The sequence below is a fragment of the Ursus arctos genome, unplaced genomic scaffold, assembly GCF_023065955.2.
Source record: "Ursus arctos isolate Adak ecotype North America unplaced genomic scaffold, UrsArc2.0 scaffold_25, whole genome shotgun sequence".
Classification (NCBI taxonomy): domain Eukaryota; kingdom Metazoa; phylum Chordata; class Mammalia; order Carnivora; family Ursidae; genus Ursus; species Ursus arctos.
In genome coordinates this window covers 1,897,743-1,910,466 of record NW_026622930.1, presented here as the reverse complement: position 1 = coordinate 1,910,466, position 12,724 = coordinate 1,897,743, and the positions used below count along the sequence as shown (strand labels likewise).

The 12,724-nt window shown below is 50.9% G+C and overlaps 1 long non-coding RNA gene across 1 annotated transcript; it reads right to left on the bottom strand.

The window, feature by feature from the left end:
* Nucleotides 1–1,537: 1,537 nt before the first annotated feature.
* Nucleotides 1,538–12,680, bottom strand: LOC130544816 (uncharacterized). Its single transcript, XR_008961438.1, has 2 exons — nucleotides 7,997–12,680; nucleotides 1,538–7,514 (listed from the first exon to the last, which is right to left on the bottom strand). It is a non-coding gene; the product is annotated as an uncharacterized LOC130544816 (long non-coding RNA).
* Between the last annotated feature and the right edge of the window lie 44 nt (nucleotides 12,681–12,724).

Sequence of the window (12,724 nt, the reverse complement as noted above, 5' to 3'; positions counted from 1 at the left end):
AAAATGGCCTAGGCTGGGGCCTAGAATCAAAGGGAGGAAAACTGGCCAGAGAGGAGACCGAAGAAGCAGGGAGCATTTAGTGTTTTGTCTGCTCGTTACCACCACGCCCTCCGTTCTGAGAACTCCGGATACTGAACCCCCCCATTCTGAGGATTGCTTCTCCTCTTACGTCTTACCTATACGGTGGAGCCCGTACTGATCCGGAATATGGTACCTGCCGCCACCGGACCAGTGCGGTTTTTAAATTGGACATTAGAGTGTCAGGCCCTACTCCCTTCTCTCTCCCTTCTTCCCTCTTTTGGCTGAAACCAGTACGTGTGGAGCTGTGCTGAGAAGGACAGAATGACGGCTGAAGCCGCCGTGTCCAGAGAAGCAGGGGCAGGAGGAGCAGGGGGCTTGATGGACATTTGAGTCGTTGGTTCTAGCCGCAGTCCTGCCCCTGGGTGGATTCCATCCTGCGGTCCAGGAGCCTCATAATAGAGTTTGCTTTCATAAGCTGGATCAGGTTGGGTTTCTGTGTGAAGTAATGTCAGTAGACGGTGGCCAGGTTAGAAGCGTGGGATTTCATCGCAGGGGCAGATCCCAGAAGGGCAATGACATCACATCTGAGCTGTAGGCCGTTCTGGCTTCAGGGATGAGGAAGAGCTCGGAAACAGGAGCAGAAGGTGATGAGACCTGTTGACCTTGAAAACAAAACTGCCCATTATTTCACCAGCAGAGGATGGAGTTATGTGGGAAAGACCGAGAATATCAACCCAGGACAAGCGAGCTACGGAAAACCACACACAGGCACGTCCTGAGAACGAAGCCCAGGAGGCCCTTTTATGGGCGGAGGTGGGGCTGATGTAAACGGAAAGTCTATTGGAGTAAACTGGGAGCTCAAAGTATAGAGGCTTCTCATTGGCTGGACTGTGGCAGTCTCTCATTGGCTGAGCTGAGACGTCTCCCTTTGGCTGGGCCATGATAGTCTCTCATGGGCTGGGTGGGACTCTTTCCCATTGGCTGAGCCGTGACTGTCTGTCATTGGCTGGGCTGTTGCCAGGGGAGGAGGAAAACTTCCTTCCTCTTGCTGGGATGGTAACACAGTATCCATGAGCAAGGGGTGTGTCTTCCTGTTGGGTCTGCAGTGGTCAGTGCGTGGCGGGAGCGCTGCCCCTTACCGGACTCCTGATGCCATTCTAACTCCACGCTAACCAACGTTCCTGTATTCTATTCCACAGGCCAGATGGGCAGAACAGGTAGCAGGGCAGGAGGAGGGGGTGCCTTCTGGGAGGGAGGCAAGCAGCGACCTGGCCTGAATTCAGCCTGTGGAGCTAGGGAGAGAAGAGTGGATTTTCAAAACCCTGGGGGAGGCAGACTTGATAGAATAGGTTTCTGAGGGGCACCTGGTGGCTCAGTCGGGTAAGCATCTGCCTTAGGCTCAGGTCATGATCTCAGGGTCCTGGAATTGAGTCCCACATTGGGCTCCCTGCTCAGCAGGGGACCTGCTTCTCCCTGTGTGCCTCCCCCAGCTCGTGCTCTTGCTCAGATAAAAAAATTGTGAAAAAAATTTTTTTTTAATTTTTAGGTTACTGGCTAGCAGTGAGTGGTGAACAGTCTTCTGGGGTGGCTTTCAGGGCTTGTTAAGTAACTGGGTTGGTGGTATCTGCCAGGAGAAGAAAGAACAGAATTGGAGCAGGGGAAGCACTTGTTGAGTAACCTGTGAGAAACCAGGAGGTGCCCGTGGTCAGGGGAGGGGTCTGGGTGGCGGGACAGGTCTGCGATGCAGCAGGTCACACATGTGGGCTGAGCTGTTTTATATTTTCACTTATTCCACATAGAAGCCTTGCAGATTTAAGTTTCCAAAACACGTCCGAAAATCTATCACGCGTCACCGTCTCCATGGCCACCGTCTTGGCCACCGACTGATAACTTCCTAACTGGCTTCTCAGTGGTTTCTGTTCTCCCCTCCTGTCCATTCTTTATATTTCTTTGCAAAATAAGGATCACATCATTTAAATGAATGTTCCGTAGGTCTCGTGGGGCATAGGGTGGAGTGGAGGTTCATTAAGGGTATAGAGGGGAGAAAACACGGTGTGGGAAATACTTGGAAACTGGTCTTCACATGGCAGCCGTGATCACGGGTATGGTGAAGGGACAGAGCCCTGAGTCAGAATTTCCAACAAATGGGAGAGATACAGCAAGTTAGTTGCACTTAAGGAGATAAGGAGAAGGAGAGAGGAACAATTGTGCATAATGAACATAAAGTAATAAACATAAAGGTAAGGGGAACAGAGGCAAATATGTTAGTTATTACAGAGAGCCAATTTTCCCACCAAAAGACAGACTGTCAAATAGGGCTGAAAAATAAGCCCAGCTCCGTGCTGTCTAACAGAAACACCGAAGCCATGAAGTAGAAAGTAAAGGCAGGCAAAGACACCACACTTAGATAACTCTTAGGTCAAAGAGGAAATTAAAAGAACAATTACAGACTATCAAGAAGGCAATGAAAGCATACGAAAACCCGTGTGCTGCTCAGACGTAAAGTAAAGGAACTGAGTATTCTTAAGCAATTAGAGAAAAACAGTTACGGGGAAGAGAAACATTGAGGATTAAAAAATCAGAAAATAGAAATTAATCAGGATACCAGTCTTTTATCTGTAGCGTCATTTGCAAATATATTCTCCCATTCCGTAGGCTGCCTCTTAGTTTTTTTGACTGTTTCCTTGGCTGTGCAGAAGCTTTTTATCCTGATGAAGTCCCATAAGTTCATTTTATCTTTTCTTTCTCTTGCCTTTGGAGATGTGTCATGAAAAAGGTTGCTTTGTCCGATGTTGTAGAGGTTGCCGCCTATGTTCTCCTCTAGGATTTTGATGGATTCCTGTCTCACATCGAGGTCTTTCATCCATTTGGAGTTTATTTTTGTGTATGGTGTGAGAGATTGGTCAAATTTCATTCTTTTGCATGTAGCTGTCCAATTTTCCCAGCACCATTTATTGAAGAGACTGTCTTTTTTCCAGATTTACAAAGAACTTCTCAAACTCAATACACGAGAAACAAAGAAATCAAAAAATAGGCAGAAGATATGAACAGACACTTTTCCAATGAAGACATACAAATGACTAACAGACACATGAAAAAATGTTCAAAATCATTAGCCATCAGGGAAATTCAAATCAAAACCACACTGAGATACCACCTTACGCCAGTTAGAATGGCAAAAATAGACAAGGCAAGAGACAACAATTGTTGAAGAGGATGTGGAGAAAGGGGATCCCTCCTACATTGTTGGTGGGAATGCAAGTTGGTACAGCCACTCTGGAAAACAGTGTGGAGGTCCCTTAAAAAGTTAAAAATTGAGCTACCCTATGACCCAGCCATTGCACTACTGGGTGTTTACCCCAAAGATACAGACGTAGTGAAGAGAAGGGCCATATGCACCCCAATGTTCATAGCAGCATTGTCCACAATAGCTAAATCGTGGAAGGAGCCGAGATGCCCTTCAACAGATGACTGGATTAAGAAGTTGTGGTTCATATATACAATGGAATATCACTCAGCTATCAGAAATAAAGAATTCTCAACATTTGCTGCAACATGGACGGCACTGGAGGAGATAATGCTAAGTGAAATAAGTCAAGCAGAGAAAGACAAATATATGATTTCTCTCATCTACGGAACATAAGAACTAAGATGATCGGTAGGGGAAGACAGGGATAAAGAGGGGGGGTAATCAGAAGGGAGAATGAAACATGAGAGACTATGGACTCTGAGAAACAAACTGAGGGCTTCAGAGGGGAGAGGGATGGGGGAATGGGATAGACCGGTGATGGGTAGTAAGGAGGGCACGTATTGCATGGTGCACTGGGTGTTACACGCAACTAATGAATCATCGAACTTTACATCGGAAACCGGGGATGTACTGTATGGTGACTAACATAACATAATAAAAAATCATTAAAAAAAATCGGGATAAATAGATCCAAAATCTGGTTCCGTACAAATAGATCAGCCTTTCGCAAGTCTAAGAGAAAATAAGAAATGGAACAGAACAGGCTACATGCGTTAAAATTCCGCCACTAAAAAGGGGCCTGGCTGCAGCTGGGTTCACAGCCTCTAGAGAACAGACGCTGGGTAGCCTATCCCAAGCCACAAGAGAAGGTACCTTCCACTCATTTTAAGAAGCTAGTGCTAGATTCAAGATCTTCAACAGAACAGCAGTAGAAAACCACACGATGCCCATTTATAAAATAAAGATGGAAAAAACTAAATTCTTAGCAAACAGAATCCAGTGATGTTCAAAAAAGTGACTGGCGAAGCAAGGCCTAGTCCAGGGGTGTAAGCACAGCTTCGCGCCAGGAGCAGTCCCCCAGGTGCAGCACGACACGACGGGGAGTCGGGGCCTGAAGGAGCCTTAGGAGCTTGAGCGTCCGTTCCCCCTTTGAGGGAAGACAGTGCAGTAGAACAGAAGGGGGAAGCTCCAGGCAACTCCTGCTTCCGTGGCGGGCGGGACCACGGGTGGCGCGAGCTGGAGCCGCAGAGCAAGGGCAGATTGTTCCAGAACCTTGAAAGGTCTTGTCAAAATAATGAAGACCCTCACTGCCAGTTATAAATATAGAGAATGAGAAAAGAATAGTAAAACTACTCAGTACACTAATTTGAAAGAGTAGAAATACTGATCATTGTTTCATCTCTTTGTGAAAAACTTGCCAGTAGCTGCACTTCCCTGTCCCATGGTGCAACCTAGGATGTGCGGCGAGCATCTTTCCAGGCCTCTGTCACTTGTCACTGTCCCTCCAGGGTTGAGATCAGCTTCCAGCGTGGTCTCTGCACTTGGCGCGATGGCAAGCGTCTCCGAGGGCTCCTTCAGCGTGAAGTCTTCGCGGCGTCCCTGCCTCAGGACGTCATCCTTCTAGACTCAGCCCGGCCAGGCTCCTCTGGCTGCTCGTGTCCATGCCCCTCCCCTCTGCGGTGCTCTCCTCTGGGACCCCACTGCTGTGGCATCCGAGTGTGACCTCCAGGGTTAACATGTCCCGATCCTCGCGGCTCTCGCCTTTGCTGGCCAAGTCCTGGCTTCGCGGATACACTTTGGTAAAACAGCAAGTGTGTTCGTCACGGAAGACGGCGCAGCTACCGACTTTGCCGGCCGTGTGGGAACTGAGTAACATGCGCCGTGACCGTGACCCACGGCCTTTGAAAGAAGCGCCAGATGGTCACTGATGACGCATGGCTGTGATCTCGGTAGTGATTTGTAGGCTGGAGAGCTCGCCGCAGTCTGTACCCAGTGCAGGTACTTAGCTAATACACAGGGTGACTGATACTTGACGTGTGCTGTTGAGGGACCAGTTTTACTTAAAAGTAATGAAAACTTTGGGGCTCCTGGGTGGCTCAGTTAAGCATCTGACTCTGGATTTCAGTTCAGGTCATGATCTCAGGGTGGTGACATCGAGCCCCATGTCTGCTCCGCACTGGGTGTGGAGCCTGCTTGAGATTCTCTTCCTCTCCCTCTGCCCCTCTGCTCCTTGTGCACAAGCACGCATGCGCTCTGTAGAAAAAAAAGTGATGAAAACCAAACCCAATAGCAGAAGTTCTCTTAAATAGCAATACGTTGGAACTATGTCAGTTAGAGTTAGGTATGTCCACTATCACAACTGCTTACAATGACTTGAAAGTTCTAGCAAGTACAGCAAGACTCTAGAACGATAAAATAAGTGGTATAACACGAGACAAGAGGTAAAGCTGCTTTTGCTGATACGATGTGTCGGGTTTGGTCTTTTACTAGAAGGACTCACAGGACTCAATGTATAGTTGTCCTCAGAGCCGAGAAAGGACACAGAGTAAAATCAGCAGAGGGCATAGGCAGGTGGCTGAAGTCCAGGAAAAGCAGATGCAAGCCTCTGAGTCCTCTCCCAGTGCACACGTGTCAAATGTGTTGTCACGGCACCTGTGAAGTGGTGTCTACCTGGGAAGCTCATCAGAGTCTCAGTGCCCAAGGGCGTTACTGGAGGCTGCTCACAGAGGCAGCCTCTGCCCAGCATGTACCGGATCTCCAGACTCCCAGTTTGGCACAAACCACATTGTTCATGCAGACAGGCGCGGCGAGCCTAGGTAAGGCTTCTGGATACAAGCTAAAGATACAAAAGTCACTCGCTTTCTCCACTGCGGTGGTAAGAGCCTATCAAATATTTCATGTATATGGTAAAAAAAAAAAAAAAAAGTTTCAGAATAAAGGTGTAGGACTCATGAAGAAAACAGATTTTGTGGAAATCTGAAGAGATGTGAAAACATACTTAGGAAGATTTTTACACCATAAAAAATATCGAGTTAGTATGCAAATGTAATACAATTCCAGTTAGAGTCCAAAGGAGGTATGTTTTTGGAATTGGATAAAGATGTCTTAAAATTTTATGGGTGAATAAATGCCCAAGGATAGAATGCCACTATAGATGTAGGGGAACCCTCATTAACCCAGCTTGCAAGACCAGAAGCTATTCAAGAAGATAAAAATGTATTTAAGCATAAAAAAACATTGTATGGAAAGATATCATAACCAATCAATGGATAGATTGAATAATATTTGTGATGTAGATGACAAAGGGTTAATCCATATATGAAGAAACTTTAAAGAATTGTCAAAAAAAGAGCAACAAACAGAAAAACAGGACAATTACATGAATAGAGAGTCCTTGGGAGAGCAAATGCTAATGGCTAAGAAGCACGCAAATGCCCAAATTCTTTAGTAGTAAGGGAACTAGAAATCAGCTGTGTACGCATGGACTGGCTGGCAAGATTGTCAAAAGACTATCGTTTGTTGTTGATGGAGAGGTGGAAGGAAGAATCACTCGCACGGAGCTGGTAGAATAGGAAGAGGTGTAGCTTCTTTGGAAATCAGTCTGCCAGTGTCTGAAAATTAAAAACAGGCCCCTCTTTGACTTCACAGCGTCATGGTGGAATACCGGGAGTAGTGAATGCCCATCGGGGGACTGTTGACATCAAGGGGGAGCGTGCCACCATGAGAGGAATGGGGTGAGAGTTACAGCCGTTAACCTGCAGGGATATCCACAAGGTATGGCCAGTGGGAAAAGAAAGAGGCAGAATTGTGCATAATACCTCATTTGCAAAATGAGTAACGGAAAATGCCATGTACAGGTGCACACGTGGGTGTGGGTTTGTGCTTACGCACGCCTGGGTGAGATGAACCAAGGGAACATGTGGAGGGATACATTCTAGATAATGGTCTCTGCCATCTGGGATGGGAGACATGGGCCCTTTTGGGTTTCTTCCTCCTGCTTTCCTGGAATGCAGGCCTGACGGCTGGCGCTTCAGCAGTGATCTTCAGCCTTGAGAGTGCCTGGATGTGGAAGCCACCACAAACAGTGACAGAACCCGGCTTCCTATCAGACGTGGGGCCATCCCACTGGACCGCCTACCTCCAGACTTCTTGTTTGTGAGAGACATTAGCTTTTCAAAGATTCTGTTGATTTCAGTTTGTGTCACAACTTGCCAAAAGTAATTCCTGTTTGATACAGTATGTACTAAAAAAAAAAAAAGTAAAAGAATACATAAGGAAGTGCTAAGTTGAAGAAAGAATATTAAAAATCACGAGAAGAGACGAAGGCAAATGGATATATCCTAGATCAATCCTAGATTCGTGTGGTCGTGAATATTTGCTCCTGGTCTATTTATTCTGGCTCTCCTGAGTCAGTCAAGGACGTAAGTGTTCGGAAGCATCTTTTCTCTCCACCCTGGAGCTACCCACCCTGCGTTAAGGAGTATGAAAGACGCTGACCCGGCCCCGCCAGCAAGTCAGGCTCACTAGGAGACTGGCCTACCGCCATGGAGCTGGTTAACCGCATAGCACGTGGGGAAGTGGTGCAGAAAATAGTGACCTGCCTGCAGGCATGTTCTGGATTGTTCCCTGCCTCTGTAGTGCTTCGCTTTTGTGTTGGAACAATCACTTCAGGACATCAACTTGAAAAGATTTTTTTTTTAAGCCAAAGAGAAATGTCACTCTAACCTCAGAGAAGTGGCACCGTGATGAACGACAGTGGGCTGGGACGAGGGGGTGTTAAATGAGGCCGTGCTTTTGAAGACCTGTAATTAGGAAGTGGCATATCCTGTCTTCCGTAAAATACCCTTGCTTTAGTCGTCTGTCCCGCTGCGCTGCTTGGTGGAGCGAGCTGGTTTCCCTCGTGGATTGGGAACGGTCGGCGGGAAGCACCGCCCTCTGGCGGTCTCTCTTAGAACTGCAGGCAGCCCTTGAGGCGCGTCTACGTGCCGGCTTGCGAACTACTCTTAGTACGGATGCCTCATAGACGCAAACAAAAGTACAGTTGGAAACACTGATGAGAAATTATAACAAAACAGAACTTGCTCCGACTTTTTGGGGAGCATATTTATAAGCACCTCGGACAGAGACAAGTGCTGTGGCTTGAGTATCAGTTCAGGTTGGCTGTGAATGACTTGACGTGAGGGTGGTATCAGGTAAGACCCAGACGCCGCCCGGCTTTCCGTGTCCCTCTTCTGCTCTGGCACAGCTCTCACTTGGAGGTTCCTTGCTCCCTGCGAGAAGCGTCTGAGCTCTAGTTCACCTGCAGGGAAGGGCGCAGGTCTGCATGATGGCCGAGGGACTGGCCCGTCTCACTGGGGACGAGTGGGGACTGCTGTGCAGGTTGAGAGAAGCCTGCAGCGTGCACCCTCGTGTAATGCTCCACGGGCCCATTCGTGGGTCGTGTCCTCCGTGACTTGTTCTTTTATTTTCCGTTGCATAAACACACCGATTTAGTCATTCTCCGACTGGTGGGCGTGTGCACAGTGTTCAGGGGGGCGTGTTATGACTAAAGCCGTTGTGAGCAACTCTTCATAGCTACCTGTTTCCATTCCTCTAGGATCTCTCCAGGAGTGGTGGTCTTACTGGGTCATGGAGGGGCTGGTGGTCCAACTGGGTAAGAAACTATCACACTTTCCAAAGTGACTGTAACACTCCCTTTGCCTGTGGCCTTTTCCTCTCAGCTCCGACCCCCTTCTCTGCTGTCCTTGGCCGCAGGGAGCCAGACCCCAGGGCTTCCCCAGCCGGTGCGGTGCTAGGCGCCGCCAGCAGAGGGCGCTGCGGGGCCCGGCCAGAGGCTGGGGTGGCCACCGCTGCCCAGTCCCCTGCCCACCCTCGCACTTTCTGTCTCTGTGAGTCTGAGGACTCTAGGTCCCTCCGACAAAAAAGTCGTGTGGTATTTCTCCCTTTTGTGTCTGGCTTGTTTGATTTAGCCTCGGGTCCTCAGGTTTATCCGTGTTGTCGCCGGGTCTGGGTTTGCCTCCTGCGTAAGGCTGAGTGGTGTTCCACCGTGTGGACCGACCGCATCTTGTTCACCCCTCACCCTCCAGAGCACCGGGTGGCCTGGCCCTCGGCTGTTGTGCACTGCGCTGCTCTGAGCGTGTTCGTGAGTGTGACGTATGTGCAAATGCCTCTTCAAGACACCGCTTCTCGTTCTTCTGGATAAATGCCTGGAAGTGGGACTGGTAGGTCATGTGGTAGCTCTACACCGCTTCTCGTTCTTCTGGATAAATGCCTGGAAGTGGGACTGGTAGGTCATGTGGTAGCTCTATTTTTAATCACTTGAGCAACCTCCATACTTTTTTCCCCAGCGACTGAACCATGTTATAATTCCACCAGCAACAGAGGAAGGCTCCAGTTTCCGTATACCCTCGCCAACATCTGTGGTTTTCTGTCTGTTTTAACAGTAGCCGTCTTAATGGAGTGAGGTCATACCTCATGGTGGTTTTGGCTTGTGTTTCCCTGGTCACGAGCGATGGGGAGCGTCTCCCCGTACGTTGACTGGCCGTCTGTATACAGTCTTTGCAGAAACGTCCATTCAGGTTCTTAGCCAGCTTTTTGAGTTATTTGACTTTGTATTATTGAGTCGTAGGAATTCTTGATATGCTGTGGATGTTCAACCCGTGTCGGGTGTGCGATGTGCACCTGTTTTCTCTGATTCTGTAGGTTGCGTTTGCACCGCGTTGATGGGGGTTGATGAAGTGGTTCCTCCACAGTGGGGAGCTCGTGGCCATCGAAGCAGCCCTCTGGAGCGCTGTCTGTCCCCTCTGCTCTGCGATGGGGTCAGGGTGCCCAGAGCCTCCCTCTTGCTCAGTGCAGTCAGCCCCTGCCCTGCCACACTCAGGCCCTGGGTCTTGGTGTACAGATCCCCCACCTTCACCCCTGGCTCTTCTGGCTTCTCCCCCTTCCTGGCCTCGACAGCCAGGGGCAGGCTGGGCCTCAGTGTCCCTGCTTCTGCTACTGGGCAACCTCGTTGTGGCTTTAAACGTCATCTCTGTGTTGATGACTCCAGAAGGTACAGCTTTCGTTCTTCTGGGCCGTCCAAGTGCCGTGTCAAACAAAGAGCACGCAGCACACCTCGCTGCCTCCTGGGCCCACCACCTTCCTGCCCCAGGTTTGCCCTACGTGGTCAAGAACTTGGTCCCCAGGGCGCCTGGGTGGCACAGCGGTTAAGCGTCTGCCTTCGGCTCAGGGCGTGATCCCGGCGTTGTGGGATCGAGCCCCACATCAGGCTCCTCCGCTAGGAGCCTGCTTCTTCCTCTCCCACTCCCCCTGCTTGTGTTCCCTCTCTCGCTGGCTGTCTCTCTCTGTCAAATAAATAAATAAAATCTTTAAAAAAAAAAAAAAAAAGAAGAAGAAGAACTTGGTCCCCATCTAGCGCGAAGCTCTGGCCAAAACTTGAGTTGTCCCCTCTTGTCTTTGCCTCACACCCGTGTCAGAACATGTTCCCAGTATGACCTCACTCCTGCCCAGCCACTGGCCCCTGACTGCTTGGCCTCCTGATGGCCCTTATGACCCTTTGTCTGCATCTGTCCACAGCAGAGTTTAAGACAAACCGGCGCGGTCCTGGAGTGGGGATGATGGTCACATTTGGGTTTAAATCCAAAGTCCTCACCTGGCCCTGAAGCTAGTGTTCCCTCCCTCAGAGGGCCCTCCCTTGACGTCCCGGGCGTAGTGCAGATCCCCAGGTTCCTTCCTGCCTGGGGCCCTGGGCCTGCCGCTCTCTGCCCAGCAGGCTCTGTGACCGCTCACACGTCAGCTCTTCAGACAGATGACCCCTTGCCACCCTGTTTCCTTATTTCCCCACAGCACTGTCACCACCAGGTGTCTCCTGCTGGCCCTGCACTGGAAGGTGAGCTCCAGGAGGACCGGGGTCATGTCCTCAGTGCCTGGAGAGGCCCACAGCAGGCCCTCGCACATCCCACAAAAATGGTTCACAGGGCACCTCACGGGCTCAGACAGTTAAAGCACCCGACTCCTGATTTCAGCTCAGGTGGTGATCTTGGGGTTGTGAGATCGAGCCCCACGTCAGGCTCTGTGCTCAGCCGGGTGTCTGCTGTAGAGTCTCCCTCTGCCCCTCCCCCACCTCACGCACCCTCTAAAAAGAAATCTTTAAAAAAACATAAAATCTGTTTTGAAAATGGTTAACAATGGTGTAGACGTCAGTAGTTGTATCCAAATTGCAATGAAAGCAGCACAGGAAGGGAGTGCGGCAGGGCCGCTACGCTGCCTGAGGCCCAGCTGGCGCCCGCAGAGGCCACAGCAGTCCCTGGTTCTCGCGCGGTTGACACCGAACCCTGGAAGAGAGGCCGCCACTGGGAGATTGCCGGAGAAGGCCTGCCTGGCCCCAAACTCCGTGTCCTGGCACGTCCAGGGTGCTGGTGGGCGGGTTAAGGGGTGGCTTCCTGAAAGGGTGACCGAGGAGCTTCCTCGAGTGGCAGATGTCAGGATGGCCCAGAGGAGCCGCCCAAGAACAGACACAGCAGACCCAGAACAGTGACAGGAACCAGAAAATGGTGGGAAACCAGGTTTTCGGGGGACTGTGTCCCTCCCAAATTCACATGGTGAACCCAGCCCCCCAGCCCCTCAGAAGGCGACTATTTGGAGACCGGCCTTAAAGGGGGGATGAGGGTAAAATACTTCAGGTCCAAATCCAGGGTGACTGGTGTCTCGTAAGAAGAGATCTGGACCCAGGAGTCAGGCAGAGGGACCCGGGCAGAGGCCTCGGAAACTAGCGTGGACACCTTGATCTCAGACTTCAGCCTCCAGGAAGGTGGGGCTGCTTCTGCCCTTGAAACCCCCAGCCTGAGCAGGCGGGACAATTCACTGGCTTGCACTTAGGGATTACTTTTGCATTGTTGGCAGTTATCAAAGTAGCTTCCCTGGAATGGAAATCAGATTGGGGGGGGGGGCGCTGGGCTCTGTGTGGAGACAATGCAGTCCTCCCCCCAAGCCGGGCAGGGTCCGCAGTCAGGGTGCTGGCCCTAGTGAATCCAGCATCGGAGATAAGCCTGCTCCCCAGCCGGCCCTGCCCTCCAGGACTGCGGGGTGGTGGGGTGGGCTCTAGTCCTGCAGGGGTCCCCTCCCTCCCTTCTCCTGCGCCTGTGTGAGTGGGCGAGGGGGTCTCTGCCTCCCGCCCCCCCCCCCCCGCGCCAGGGAGTGCACTGCGGGTGTGGTCGACAACGCTGGCTTTGCTGGAGCACCGACTTCTGTGGGCGCCGCCTGGGAGGGGAGGGCAGCCCCCATTCTGCGCCGGGGGTCCTCCAGGCCAATCGTAAGGCGCGTGGCTTTTGTGTCCCATGTCCCAGCCACTCCAACACCCGGGGCCACTGCTCCGGTCTGATGTCCGACAGCCCAGGGCTGCTCAGGCTCCGCCCCCCGCCCCAACAGGCCCCGCCCCCGGACGGACCGGCCGCC